Consider the following 13655-nt stretch of genomic DNA (forward strand, 5'->3'; position numbering starts at 1 on the left):
AATTTTATGTATCAAAAACAAAAAAACGTTATTTCTTTTATTAATATGTAGGGGGTATAGCTCAGTGGCAGAGCATTTGACTGCAGATCAAGAGGTCCTTGGTTCAAATCCGAGTGCCCCCTGTAGTATGGTTTTCATAAAAATGTAACAATTTTCACACCTTTCAATAATATCATTTAGACAGCTTATCCATATCAGGCTGAACTTAGCACAAGTTTTGTTTAAACGTGACTTATGAAGTAAATTTGCTTTCTTTCTATAAAGTTTAAATAAGAAAATTAAGGAATAAAATGGAAAATTCTTTCTTTTAAATAGTGATTAAAAAAATTATGTATATCGTTTCATTTAATACATCGGACTCTCTAAAACAAAGAGTCATTCTGTGTAATAAAAATTCTTGAGTATTTTGTGTGCTTTATGCAATCATCAAAGTCTTTTTTGGAAAGACTAAAGCACATCAGAGTAAAGGAAGTGCACCACAATGTAAATGTTTCTAAAAATCTTCAAATTTTATGTATCAAAAACAAAAAAACATTATTTCTTTTATTAACATGTAGGGGGTGTAGCTCAGTGGCAGAGCATTTGACTGCAGATCAAGAGGTCCTTGGCTCAAATCCAAGTGCCCCCTGTAGTATGGTTTTCATAAAAATGTAACAATTTTCACACCTTTCAATAATATCATTTAGACAGCTTATCCATATCAGGCTGAACTTAGCACAAGTTTGTTTTAAACGTGACTTATGAAGTAAATTTGCTTTCTTTCTATAAAGTTTAAATAAAAAAATTAAGGAATAAAATGGAAAATTCTTTCTTTTAAATAGTGATTAAAAAAATTATGTAAATCGTTTAATTTAATACATCGGACTCTCTAAAACAAAGAGTCATTCTGTTTAATAAAAATTCTTGAGTATTTTGTGTGATTAATGCAATCATCAAAGTCTTTTTTTTGGAAAGACTAAAGCACATCAGAGTAAAGGAAGTGCACCACAATGTAAAAGTTTCTAAAAATCTTTAAATTTTATGTATCAAAAACCAAAAAACATTATTTCTTTTATTAATATGTAGGGGGTATAGCTCAGTGGCAGAGCATTTGACTGCAGATCAAGAGGTCCTTGGTTCAAATCCGAGTGCCCCCTGTAGTATGGTTTTCATAAAAATGTAACAATTTTCACACCTTTCAATAATATCATTTAGACAGCTTATCCATATCAGGCTGAACCTAGCACAAGTTTTATTTAAACGTGACTTATGAAGTAAATTTGCTTTCTTTCTATAAAGTTTAAATAAGAAAATTAAGGCATAAAATGGAAAATTCTTTCTTTTAAATAGTGATTAAATAAATTGTGTAAATCGTTTCATTTAATACATCGGACTCTCTAAAACAAAGAGTCATTCTGTGTAATAAAAATTCTTGAGTATTTTGTGTGATTCATGCAATCATCAAAGTCTTTTTTTTGGAAAGACTAAAGCACATCAGAGTAAAGGAAGTGCACCACAATGTAACAGTTTCTAAAAATCTTTAAATTTTATGTATCAAAAACAAAAAAACATTATTTCTTTTATTAATATGTAGGGGGTATAACTCAGTGGCAGAGCATTTGACTGCAGATCAAGAGGTCCTTGGTTCAAATCCGAGTGCCCCCTGTAGTATGGTTTTCATAAAAATGTAAAAATTTTCACACCTTTCAATAATATCATTTAGACAGCTTATCCATATCAGGCTGAACTTAGCACAAGTTTTGTTTAAACGTGACTTATGAAGTAAATTTGCTTTCTTTCTATAAAGTTTAAATAAGAAAATTAAGGAATAAAATGGAAAATTCTTTCTTTTAAATAGTGATTAAAAAAATTATGTAAATCGTTTCATTTAATACATCTAACTCTCTAAAACAAAGAGTCATTCTGTGTAATAAAAATTCTTGAGTATTTTCTGTGATTTATGCAATCATCAAAGTCTTTTTTTTGGAAAGACTAAAGCACATCAGAGTAAAGGAAGTGCACCACAATGTAAAAGTTTCTAAAAATCTTTAAATTTTATGTATCAAAAACAAAAAAACATTATTGCTTTTATTAATATGTAGGGGGTATAGCTCAGTGGCAGAGCATTTGACTGCAGATCAAGAGGTCCTTGGCTCAAATCCAAGTGCCCCCTGTAGTATGGTTTTCATAAAAATGTAACCTTTTTCACACCTTTCAATAATATCATTTAGACAGCTTATCCATATCAGGCTGAACTTAGCACAAGTTTTGTTTAAACGTGACTTATGAAGTAAATTTGCTTTCTTTCTATAAAGTTTAAATAAGAAAATTAAGGAATAAAATGGAAAATTCTTTCTTTTAAATAGTGATTAAAAAAATTATGTAAATCATTTCATTTAATACATCGGACTCTCTAAAACAAAGAGACATTCTGTGTAATAAAAATTCTTGAGTATTTTGTGTGCTTTATGCAATCATCAAAGTCTTTTTTGGAAAGACTAAAGCACATCAGAGTAAAGGAAGTGCACCACAATGTAAAAGTTTCTAAAAATCTTCAAATTTTATGTATCAAAAACAAAAAAACGTTATTTCTTTTATTAATATGTAGGGGGTATAGCTCAGTGGCAGAGCATTTGACTGCAGATCAAGAGGTCCTTGGTTCAAATCCGAGTGCCCCCTGTAGTATGGTTTTCATAAAAATGTAACAATTTTCACACCTTTCAATAATATCATTTAGACAGCTTATCCATATCAGGCTGAACTTAGCACAAGTTTTGTTTAAACGTGACTTATGAAGTAAATTTGCTTTCTTTCTATAAAGTTTAAATAAGAAAATTAAGGAATAAAATGGAAAATTCTTTCTTTTAAATAGTGATTAAAAAAATTATGTATATCGTTTCATTTAATACATCGGACTCTCTAAAACAAAGAGTCATTCTGTGTAATAAAAATTCTTGAGTATTTTGTGTGCTTTATGCAATCATCAAAGTCTTTTTTGGAAAGACTAAAGCACATCAGAGTAAAGGAAGTGCACCACAATGTAAATGTTTCTAAAAATCTTCAAATTTTATGTATCAAAAACAAAAAAACATTATTTCTTTTATTAACATGTAGGGGGTGTAGCTCAGTGGCAGAGCATTTGACTGCAGATCAAGAGGTCCTTGGCTCAAATCCAAGTGCCCCCTGTAGTATGGTTTCCATAAAAATGTAACAATTTTCACACCTTTCAATAATATCATTTAGACAGCTTATCCATATCAGGCTGAACTTAGCACAAGTTTGTTTTAAACGTGACTTATGAAGTAAATTTGCTTTCTTTCTATAAAGTTTAAATAAAAAAATTAAGGAATAAAATGGAAAATTCTTTCTTTTAAATAGTGATTAAAAAAATTATGTAAATCGTTTAATTTAATACATCGGACTCTCTAAAACAAAGAGTCATTCTGTTTAATAAAAATTCTTGAGTATTTTGTGTGATTAATGCAATCATCAAAGTCTTTTTTTTGGAAAGACTAAAACACATCAGAGTAAAGGAAGTGCACCACAATGTAAAAGTTTCTAAAAATCTTTAAATTTTATGTATCAAAAACCAAAAAACATTATTTCTTTTATTAATATGTAGGGGGTATAGCTCAGTGGCAGAGCATTTGACTGCAGATCAAGAGGTCCTTGGTTCAAATCCGAGTGCCCCCTGTAGTATGGTTTTCATAAAAATGTAACAATTTTCACACCTTTCAATAATATCATTTAGACAGCTTATCCATATCAGGCTGAACCTAGCACAAGTTTTATTTAAACGTGACTTATGAAGTAAATTTGCTTTCTTTCTATAAAGTTTAAATAAGAAAATTAAGGCATAAAATGGAAAATTCTTTCTTTTAAATAGTGATTAAATAAATTGTGTAAATCGTTTCATTTAATACATCGGACTCTCTAAAACAAAGAGTCATTCTGTGTAATAAAAATTCTTGAGTATTTTGTGTGATTCATGCAATCATCAAAGTCTTTTTTTTGGAAAGACTAAAGCACATCAGAGTAAAGGAAGTGCACCACAATGTAACAGTTTCTAAAAATCTTTAAATTTTATGTATCAAAAACAAAAAAACATTATTTCTTTTATTAATATGTAGGGGGTATAACTCAGTGGCAGAGCATTTGACTGCAGATCAAGAGGTCCTTGGTTCAAATCCGAGTGCCCCCTGTAGTATGGTTTTCATAAAAATGTAAAAATTTTCACACCTTTCAATAATATCATTTAGACAGCTTATCCATATCAGGCTGAACTTAGCACAAGTTTTGTTTAAACGTGACTTATGAAGTAAATTTGCTTTCTTTCTATAAAGTTTAAATAAGAAAATTAAGGAATAAAATGGAAAATTCTTTCTTTTAAATAGTGATTAAAAAAATTATGTAAATCGTTTCATTTAATACATCTAACTCTCTAAAACAAAGAGTCATTCTGTGTAATAAAAATTCTTGAGTATTTTCTGTGATTTATGCAATCATCAAAGTCTTTTTTTTGGAAAGACTAAAGCACATCAGAGTAAAGGAAGTGCACCACAATGTAAAAGTTTCTAAAAATCTTTAAATTTTATGTATCAAAAACAAAAAAACATTATTGCTTTTATTAATATGTAGGGGGTATAGCTCAGTGGCAGAGCATTTGACTGCAGATCAAGAGGTCTTTGGCTCAAATCCAAGTGCCCCCTGTAGTATGGTTTTCATAAAAATGTAACCTTTTTCACACCTTTCAATAATATCATTTAGACAGCTTATCCATATCAGGCTGAACTTAGCACAAGTTTTGTTTAAACGTGACTTATGAAGTAAATTTGCTTTCTTTTTATAAAGTTTAAATAAGAAAATTAAGGAATAAAATGGAAAATTCTTTCTTTTAAATAGTGATTAAAAAAATTATGTAAATCGTTTCATTTAATACATCGGACTCTCTAAAACAAAGAGTCATTCTGTGTAATAAAAATTCTTGAGTATTTTGTGTGATTCATGCAATCATCAAAGTCTTTTTTTTGGAAAGACTAAAGCACATCAGAGTAAAGGAAGTGCACCACAATGTAAAAGTTTCTAAAAATCTTTAAATTTTATGTATCAAAAACAAAAAAACATTATTTCTTTTATTAATATGTAGGGGGTATAACTCAGTGGCAGAGCATTTGACTGCAGATCAAGAGGTCCTTGGTTCAAATCCGAGTGCCCCCTGTAGTAAGGTTTTCATAAAAATGTAAAAATTTTCACACCTTTCAATAATATCATTTAGACAGCTTATCCATATCAGGCTGAACTTAGCACAAGTTTTGTTTAAACGTGACTTATGAAGTAAATTTGCTTTCTTTCTATAAAGTTTAAATAAGAAAATTAAGGAATAAAATGGAAAATTCTTTCTTTTAAATAGTGATTAAAAAAATTATGTAAATCGTTTCATTTAATACATCGGACTCTCTGAAACAAAGAGTCATTCTGTGTAATAAAAATTCTTAAATATTTTCTGTGATTTATGCAATCATCAAAGTCTTTTTTTTGGAAAGACTAAAGCACATCAGAGTAAAGGAAAAGCACCACAATGTAAAAGTTTCTAAAAATCTTTAAATTTTATGTATCAAAAACAAAAAACATTATTGCTTTTATTAATATGTAGGGGGTATAGCTCAGTGGCAGAGCATTTGACTGCAGATCAAGAGGTCCTTGGCTCAAATCCAAGTGCCCCCTGTAGTATGGTTTTCATAAAAATGTAACCTTTTTCACACCTTTCAATAATATCATTTAGACAGCTTATCCATATCAGGCTTAACTTAGCACAAGTTTTATTTAAACGTGACTTATGAAGTAAATTTGCTTTCTTTCTATAAAGTTTAAATAAGAAAATTAAGGAATAAAATGGAAAATTCTTTCTTTTAAATAGTGATTAAAAAAATTATGTAAATAGTTTCATTTAATACATCGGACTCTCTAAAACAAAGAGTCATTCTGTGTAATAAAAATTCTTGAGTATTTTGTGTGATTCATGCAATCCTCAAAGTCTTTTTTTTGGAAAGACTAAAGCACATCAGAGTAAAGGAAGTGCACCACAATGTAAAAGTTTCTAAAAATCTTTAAATTTTATGTATCAAAAACAAAAAAACATTATTGCTTTTATTAATATGTAGGGGGTATAGCTCAGTGGCAGAGCATTTGACTGCAGATCAAGAGGTCCTTGGCTCAAATCCAAGTGCCCCCTGTAGTATGGTTTTCATAAAAATGTAACCTTTTTCACACCTTTCAATAATATCATTTAGACAGCTTATCCATATCAGGCTGAACTTAGCACAAGTTTTGTTTAAACGTGACTTATGAAGTAAATTTGCTTTCTTTTTATAAAGTTTAAATAAGAAAATTAAGGAATAAAATGGAAAATTCTTTCTTTTAAATAGTGATTAAAAAAATTATGTAAATCGTTTCATTTAATAAATCGGACTCTCTAAAACAAAGAGTCATTCTGTGTAATAAAAATTCTTGAGTATTTTGTGTGATTCATGCAATCATCAAAGTCTTTTTTTTGGAAAGACTAAAGCACATCAAAGTAAAGGAAGTGCACCACAATGTAAAAGTTTCTAAAAATCTTTAAATTTTATGTATCAAAAACAAAAAAACATTATTTCTTTTATTAATATGTAGGGGGTATAACTCAGTGGCAGAGCATTTGACTGCAGATCAAGAGGTCCTTGGTTCAAATCCGAGTGCCCCCTGTAGTATGGTTTTCATAAAAATGTAAAAATTTTCACACCTTTCAATAATATCATTTAGACAGCTTATCCATATCAGGCTTAACTTAGCACAAGTTTTATTTAAACGTGACTTATGAAGTAAATTTGCTTTCTTTCTATAAAGTTTAAATAAGAAAATTAAGGAATAAAATGGAAAATTCTTTCTTTTAAATAGTGATTAAAAAAATTATGTAAATCGTTTCATTTAATACATCGGACTCTCTAAAACAAAGAGTCATTCTGTGTAATAAAAATTCTTGAGTATTTTGTGTGATTTATGCAATCATCAAAGTCTTTTTTTTGGAAAGACTAAAGCACATCAGAGTAAAGGAAGTGCACCACAATGTAAAAGTTTCTAAAAATCTTTAAATTTTATGTATCAAAAACAAAAAAACGTTATTTCTTTTATTAATATGTAGGGGGTATAGCTCAGTGGCAGAGGATTTGACTGCAGATCAAGAGGTCCTTGGTTCAAATCCGAGTGCCCCCTGTAGTATGGTTTTCATAAAAATGTAACAATTTTCACACCTTTCAATAATATGATTTAGACAGCTTATCCATATCAGGCTGAACTTAGCACAAGTTTTGTTTAAACGTGACTTATGAAGTAAATTTGCTTTCTTTCTATAAAGTTTAAATAAGAAAATTAAGGAATAAAATGGAAAATTCTTTCTTTTAAATAGTGATTAAAAAAATTATGTATATCGTTTCATTTAATACATCGGACTCTCTAAAACAAAGAGTCATTCTGTGTAATAAAAATTCTTGAGTATTTTGTGTGCTTTATGCAATCATCAAAGTCTTTTTTGGAAAGACTAAAGCACATCAGAGTAAAGGAAGTGCACCACAATGTAAAAGTTTCTAAAAATCTTCAAATTTTATGTATCAAAAACAAAAAAAATTATCTCTTTTATTAATATGTAGGGGTATAGCTCAGTGGCAGAGCATTTGACTGCAGATCAAGAGGTCCTTGGATCAAATCCGAGTGCCCCCTGTAGTATGGTTTTCATAAAAATGTAACAATTTTCACACCTTTCAATAATATCATTTAGACAGCTTATCCATATCAGGCTGAACTTAGCACAAGTTTTATTTAAACGTGACTTATGAAGTAAATTTGCTTTCTTTCTATAAAGTTTAAATAAGAAAATTAAGGAATAAAATGGAAAATTCTTTCTTTTAAATAGTGATTAAAAAATTATGTAAATCATTTCATTTAATACATCAGACTCTCTAAAACAAAGTGTCATTCTGTGTAATAAAAATTCATGAGTATTTTGTGTGCTTTATGCAATCATCAAAGTCTTTTTTTGGAAAGACTAAAGCACATCAGAGTAAAGGAAGTGCACCACAATGTAAATGTTTCTAAAAATCTTCAAATTTTATGTATCAAAAACAAAAAAACATTATTTCTTTTATTAACATGTAGGGGGTGTAGCTCAGTGGCAGAGCATTTGACTGCAGATCAAGAGGTCCTTGGCTCAAATCCAAGTGCCCCCTGTAGTATGGTTTTCATAAAAATGTAACAATTTTCACACCTTTCAATAATATCATTTAGACAGCTTATCCATATCAGGCTGAACTTAGCACAAGTTTGTTTTAAACGTGACTTATGAAGTAAATTTGCTTTCTTTCTATAAAGTTTAAATAAAAAAATTAAGGAATAAAATGGAAAATTCTTTCTTTTAAATAGTGATTAAAAAAATTATGTAAATCGTTTAATTTAATACATCGGACTCTCTAAAACAAAGAGTCCTTCTGTTTAATAAAAATTCTTGCGTATTTTGTGTGATTAATGCAATCATCAAAGTCTTTTTTTTGGAAAGACTAAAGCACATCAGAGTAAAGGAAGTGCACCACAATGTAAAAGTTTCTAAAAATCTTTAAATTTTATGTATCAAAAACCAAAAAACATTATTTCTTTTATTAATATGTAGGGGGTATAGCTCAGTGGCAGAGCATTTGACTGCAGATCAAGAGGTCCTTGGTTCAAATCCGAGTGCCCCCTGTAGTATGGTTTTCATAAAAATGTAACAATTTTCACACCTTTCAATAATATCATTTAGACAGCTTATCCATATCAGGCTGAACCTAGCACAAGTTTTATTTAATTGTGACTTATGAAGTAAATTTGCTTTCTTTCTATAAAGTTTAAATAAGAAAATTAAGGCATAAAATGGAAAATTCTTTCTTTTAAATAGTGATTAAAAAAATTATGTAAATCGTTTCATTTAATACATCAGACTCTCTAAAACAAAGAGTCATTCTGTGTAATAAAAATTCTTGAGTATTTTGTGTGCTTTATGCAATCATCAAAGTCTTTTTTGGAAAGACTAAAGCACATCAGAGTAAAGGAAGTGCACCACAATGTAAAAGTTTCTAAAAATCTTCAAATTTTATGTATCAAAAACAAAAAAAATTATTTCTTTTATTAAAATGTAGGGGGTATATCTCAGTGGCAGAGAATTTGACTGCATATCAAGAGGTCCTTGGCTCAAATCCAAGTGCCCCCTGTAGTATGGTTTTCATAAAAATGTAACAATTTTCACACCTTTCAATAATATCATTTAGACAGCTTATCCATATCAGGCTGAACTTAGCACAAGTTTTGTTTAAACGTGACTTATGAAGTAAATTTGCTTTCTTTTTATAAAGTTTAAATAAGAAAATTAAGGAATAAAATGGAAAATTCTTTCTTTTAAATAGTGATTAAAAAAATTATGTAAATCGTTTCATTTAATAAATCGGACTCTCTAAAACAAAGAGTCATTCTGTGTAATAAAAATTCTTGAGTATTTTGTGTGATTCATGCAATCATCAAAGTCTTTTTTTTGGAAAGACTAAAGCACATCAGAGTAAAGGAAGTGCACCACAATGTAAAAGTTTCTAAAAATCTTTAAATTTTATGTATCAAAAACAAAAAAACATTATTTCTTTTATTAATTTGTAGGGGGTAAAACTCAGTGGCAGAGCATTTGACTGCAGATCAAGAGGTCCTTGGTTCAAATCCGAGTGCCCCCTGTAGTATGGTTTTCATAAAAATGTAAAAATTTTCACACCTTTCAATAATATCATTTAGACAGCTTATCCATATCAGGCTTAACTTAGCACAAGTTTTATTTAAACGTGACTTATGAAGTAAATTTGCTTTCTTTCTATAAAGTTTAAATAAGAAAATTAAGGAATAAAATGGAAAATTCTTTCTTTTAAATAGTGATTAAAAGAATTATGTAAATCGTTTCATTTAATACATCGGACTCTCTAAAACAAAGAGTCATTCTGTGTAATAAAAATTCTTGAGTATTTTGTGTGATTTATGCAATCATCAAAGTCTTTTTTTTGGAAAGACTAAAGCACATCAGAGTAAAGGAAGTGCACCACAATGTAAAAGTTTATAAAAATCTTTAAATTTTATGTATCAAAAACAAAAAAACGTTATTTCTTTTATTAATATGTAGGGGGTATAGCTCAGTGGCAGAGCATTTGACTGCAGATCAAGAGGTCCTTGGTTCAAATCCGAGTGCCCCCTGTAGTATGGTTTTCATAAAAATGTAACAATTTTCACACCTTTCAATAATATCATTTAGACAGCTTATCCATATCAGGCTGAACTTAGCACAAGTTTTGTTTAAACGTGACTTATGAAGTAAATTTGCTTTCTTTCTATAAAGTTTAAATAAGAAAATTAAGGAATAAAATGGAAAATTCTTTCTTTTAAATAGTGATTAAAAAAATTATGTATGTCGTTTCATTTAATACATCAGACTCTCTAAAACAAAGAGTCATTCTGTGTAATAAAAATTCTTGAGTATTTTGTGTGCTTTATGCAATCATCAAAGTCTTTTTTGGAAAGACTAAAGCACATCAGAGATAAGGAAGTGCACCACAATGTAAAAGTTTCTAAAAATCTTCAAATTTTATGTATCAAAAACCAAAAAAATTATTTCTTTTATTAATATGTAGGGGTATAACTCAGTGGCAGAGCATTTGACTGCAGATCAAGAGGTCCTTGGCTCAAATCCAAGTGCCCCCTGTAGTATGGTTTTCATAAAAATGTAACAATTTTCACACCTTTCAATAATATCATTTAGACAGCTTATCCATATCAGGCTGAACTTAGCACAAGTTTTATTTAAACGTGACTTATGAAGTAAATTTGCTTTCTTTCTATAAAGTTTAAATAAGAAAATTAAGGTATAAAATTGAAAATTCTTTCTTTTAAATAGTGATTAAAAAAATTATGTAAATCATTTCATTTAATACATCGGACTCTCTTAAACAAAGTGTCATTCTGTGTAATAAAAATTCATGAGTATTTTGTGTGCTTTATGCAATCATCAAAGTCTTTTTTGGAAAGACTAAAGTACATCAGATTAAAGGAAGTGCACCACAATGTAAATGTTTCTAAAAATCTTCAAATTTTATGTATCAAAAACAAAAAAACATTATTTCTTTTATTAATATGTAGGGGGTATAGCTCAATGGCAGAGCATTTGACTGCAGATCAAGAGGTCCTTGGTTCAAATCCGAGTGCCCCCTGTAGTATGGTTTTCATAAAAATGTAACAATTTTCACACCTTTCAATAATATCATTTAGACAGCTTATCCATATCAGGCTGAACTTAGCACAAGTTTTGTTTAAACGTGACTTATGAAGTAAATTTGCTTTCTTTCTATAAAGTTTAAATAAGAAAATTAAGGAATAAAATGGAAAATTCTTTCTTTTAAATAGTGATTAAAAAAATTATGTAAATCGTTTCATTTAATACATCGGACTCTCTAAAACAAAGAGTCATTCTGTGTAATAAAAATTCTTGAGTATTTTGTGTGATTTATGCAATCATCAAATTCTTTTTTTTGGAAAGACTAAAGCACATCAGAGTAAAGGAAGTGCACCACAATGTAAACGTTTCTAAAAATCTTCAAATTTTATGTATCAAAAACCAAAAAAAATTATTTCTTTTATTAATATGTTTGGGTATAACTCAGTGGCAGAGCATTTGACTGCAGATCAAGAGGTCCTTGGTTCAAATCCGAGTGCCCCCTGTAGTATGGTTTTCATAAAAATGTAACAATTTTCACACCTTTCAATAATATCATTTAGACAGCTTATCCATATCAGGCTGAACTTAGCACAAGTTTTATTTAATTGTGACTTATGAAGTAAATTTGCTTTCTTTCTATAAAGTTTAAATAAGAAAATTAAGGAATAAAATGGAAAATTATTTCTTTTAAATAGTGATTAAAAAAATTATGTAAATCGTTTCATTTAATACATCGGACTCTCTAAAACAAAGAGTCATTCTGTGTAATAAAAATTCTTGAGTATTTTGTGTGATTTATGCAATCATCAAAGTCTTTTTTTTGGAAAGACAAAAGCACATCAGAGTAAAGGAAGTGCACCACAATGTAAAAGTTTCTAAAAATCTTTACATTTTATGTATCAAAAACAAAAAAACATTATTTCTTTTATTAATATGTAGGGGGTATAACTCAGTGGCAGAGCATTTGACTGCAGATCAAGAGGTCCTTGGCTCAAATCCAAGTGCCCCCTGTAGTATGGTTTTCATAAAAATGTAACCTTTTTCACACCTTTCAATAATATAATTTAGACAGCTTATCCATATCAGGCTGAACTTGGCACAAGTTTTATTTAAACGTGACTTATGAAGTAAGTTTGCTTTCTTTCTATAAAGTTTAAATAAGAAAATTAAGGAATAAAATGGAAAATTCTTTCTTTTAAATAGTGATTAAAAAATTATGTAAATCATTTCATTTAATACATCGGACTCTCTAAAACAAAGAGTCATTCTGTGTAATAAAAATTCTTGAGTATTTTGTGTGCTTTATGCAATCATCAAAGTCTTTTTTTGGAAAGACTAAAGCACATCAGAGTAAAGGAAGTGCACCACAATGTAAAAGTTTCAAAAAATCTTCAAATTTTATGTATCAAATACAAAAAAACATTATTTCTTTTATTAATATGTAGGGGGTATAACTCAGTGGCAGAGCATTTGACTGCAGATCAAGAGGTCCTTGGCTCAAATCCAAGTGCCCCCTGTAGTATGGTTTTCATAAAAATGTAACCTTTTTCACACCTTTCAATAATATCATTTAGACAGCTTATCCATATCAGGCTAAACTTAGCACAAGTTTTGTTTAAACATGACTTATGAAGTAAATTTGCTTTCTTTCTATAAAGTTTAAATAAGAAAATTAAGGAATAAAATGGAAAATTCTTTCTTTTAAATAGTGATTAAAAAAATTATGTAAATCGTTTCATTTAATACATCGGACTCTCTAAAACAAAGAGTCATTCTGTGTAATAAAAATACTTGGGTATTTTGTGTGCTTTATGCAATCATCAAAGTCTTTTTTTTGGAAAGACTAAAGCACATCAGAGTAAAGGAAGTGCACCACAATGTAAAAGTTTCTAAAAATCTTCAAATTTTATGTATCAAAAACAAAAAAACATTATTTCTTTTATTAATATGTAGGGGGTATAGCTCAGTGGCAGAGCATTTGACTGCAGATCAAGAGGTCCTTGGTTCAAATCCGAGTGCCCCCTGTAGTATGGTTTTCATAAAAATGTAACAATTTTCACACCTTTCAATAATATCATTTAGACAGCTTATCCATATCAGGCTGAACTTAGCACAAGTTTTGTTTAAACGTGACTTATGAAGTAAATTTGCTTTCTTTTTATAAAGTTTAAATAAGAAAATTAAGGAATAAAATGGAAAATTCTTTCTTTTAAATAGTGATTAAAAAAATTATGTAAATCGTTTCATTTAATACATCGGACTCTCTAAAACAAAGAGTCATTCTGTGTAATAAAAATTCTTGAGTATTTTGTGTGATTTATGCAATCATCAAAGTCTTTTTTTTGGAAAGACTAAAGCACATCAGAGTAAAGGA

The 13655-nt window shown here is 28.9% G+C and overlaps 11 non-coding genes across 11 annotated transcripts; all 11 read left to right on the forward strand.

Annotated features, from left to right (window-relative positions):
- The first annotated feature begins 50 nt into the window (after nucleotides 1-50).
- Nucleotides 51-122, forward strand: TRNAC-GCA (transfer RNA cysteine (anticodon GCA)). Its single transcript has one exon. It is a non-coding gene; the product is annotated as a tRNA-Cys (tRNA).
- Nucleotides 123-1064: 942 nt separating this feature from the next.
- TRNAC-GCA (transfer RNA cysteine (anticodon GCA)) lies at nucleotides 1065-1136 on the forward strand. Its single transcript has one exon. It is a non-coding gene; the product is annotated as a tRNA-Cys (tRNA).
- Nucleotides 1137-2080: 944 nt separating this feature from the next.
- TRNAC-GCA (transfer RNA cysteine (anticodon GCA)) lies at nucleotides 2081-2152 on the forward strand. The gene has a single exon. It is a non-coding gene; the product is annotated as a tRNA-Cys (tRNA).
- Nucleotides 2153-2586: 434 nt separating this feature from the next.
- TRNAC-GCA (transfer RNA cysteine (anticodon GCA)) lies at nucleotides 2587-2658 on the forward strand. The gene has a single exon. It is a non-coding gene; the product is annotated as a tRNA-Cys (tRNA).
- A 942-nt stretch (nucleotides 2659-3600) lies between these two features.
- TRNAC-GCA (transfer RNA cysteine (anticodon GCA)) lies at nucleotides 3601-3672 on the forward strand. The gene has a single exon. It is a non-coding gene; the product is annotated as a tRNA-Cys (tRNA).
- A 1959-nt stretch (nucleotides 3673-5631) lies between these two features.
- Nucleotides 5632-5703, forward strand: TRNAC-GCA (transfer RNA cysteine (anticodon GCA)). Its single transcript has one exon. It is a non-coding gene; the product is annotated as a tRNA-Cys (tRNA).
- A 436-nt stretch (nucleotides 5704-6139) lies between these two features.
- TRNAC-GCA (transfer RNA cysteine (anticodon GCA)) lies at nucleotides 6140-6211 on the forward strand. The gene has a single exon. It is a non-coding gene; the product is annotated as a tRNA-Cys (tRNA).
- A 2462-nt stretch (nucleotides 6212-8673) lies between these two features.
- Nucleotides 8674-8745, forward strand: TRNAC-GCA (transfer RNA cysteine (anticodon GCA)). The gene has a single exon. It is a non-coding gene; the product is annotated as a tRNA-Cys (tRNA).
- Nucleotides 8746-10194: 1449 nt separating this feature from the next.
- Nucleotides 10195-10266, forward strand: TRNAC-GCA (transfer RNA cysteine (anticodon GCA)). Its single transcript has one exon. It is a non-coding gene; the product is annotated as a tRNA-Cys (tRNA).
- Nucleotides 10267-11204: 938 nt separating this feature from the next.
- TRNAC-GCA (transfer RNA cysteine (anticodon GCA)) lies at nucleotides 11205-11276 on the forward strand. The gene has a single exon. It is a non-coding gene; the product is annotated as a tRNA-Cys (tRNA).
- Nucleotides 11277-13233: 1957 nt separating this feature from the next.
- On the forward strand, nucleotides 13234-13305 carry TRNAC-GCA (transfer RNA cysteine (anticodon GCA)). Its single transcript has one exon. It is a non-coding gene; the product is annotated as a tRNA-Cys (tRNA).
- Nucleotides 13306-13655: the final 350 nt, after the last annotated feature.

The sequence above is a fragment of the Anomaloglossus baeobatrachus genome, chromosome 1 (assembly GCF_048569485.1).
Source record: "Anomaloglossus baeobatrachus isolate aAnoBae1 chromosome 1, aAnoBae1.hap1, whole genome shotgun sequence".
In the NCBI taxonomy this organism is placed as follows: Eukaryota; Metazoa; Chordata; class Amphibia; order Anura; family Aromobatidae; genus Anomaloglossus; species Anomaloglossus baeobatrachus.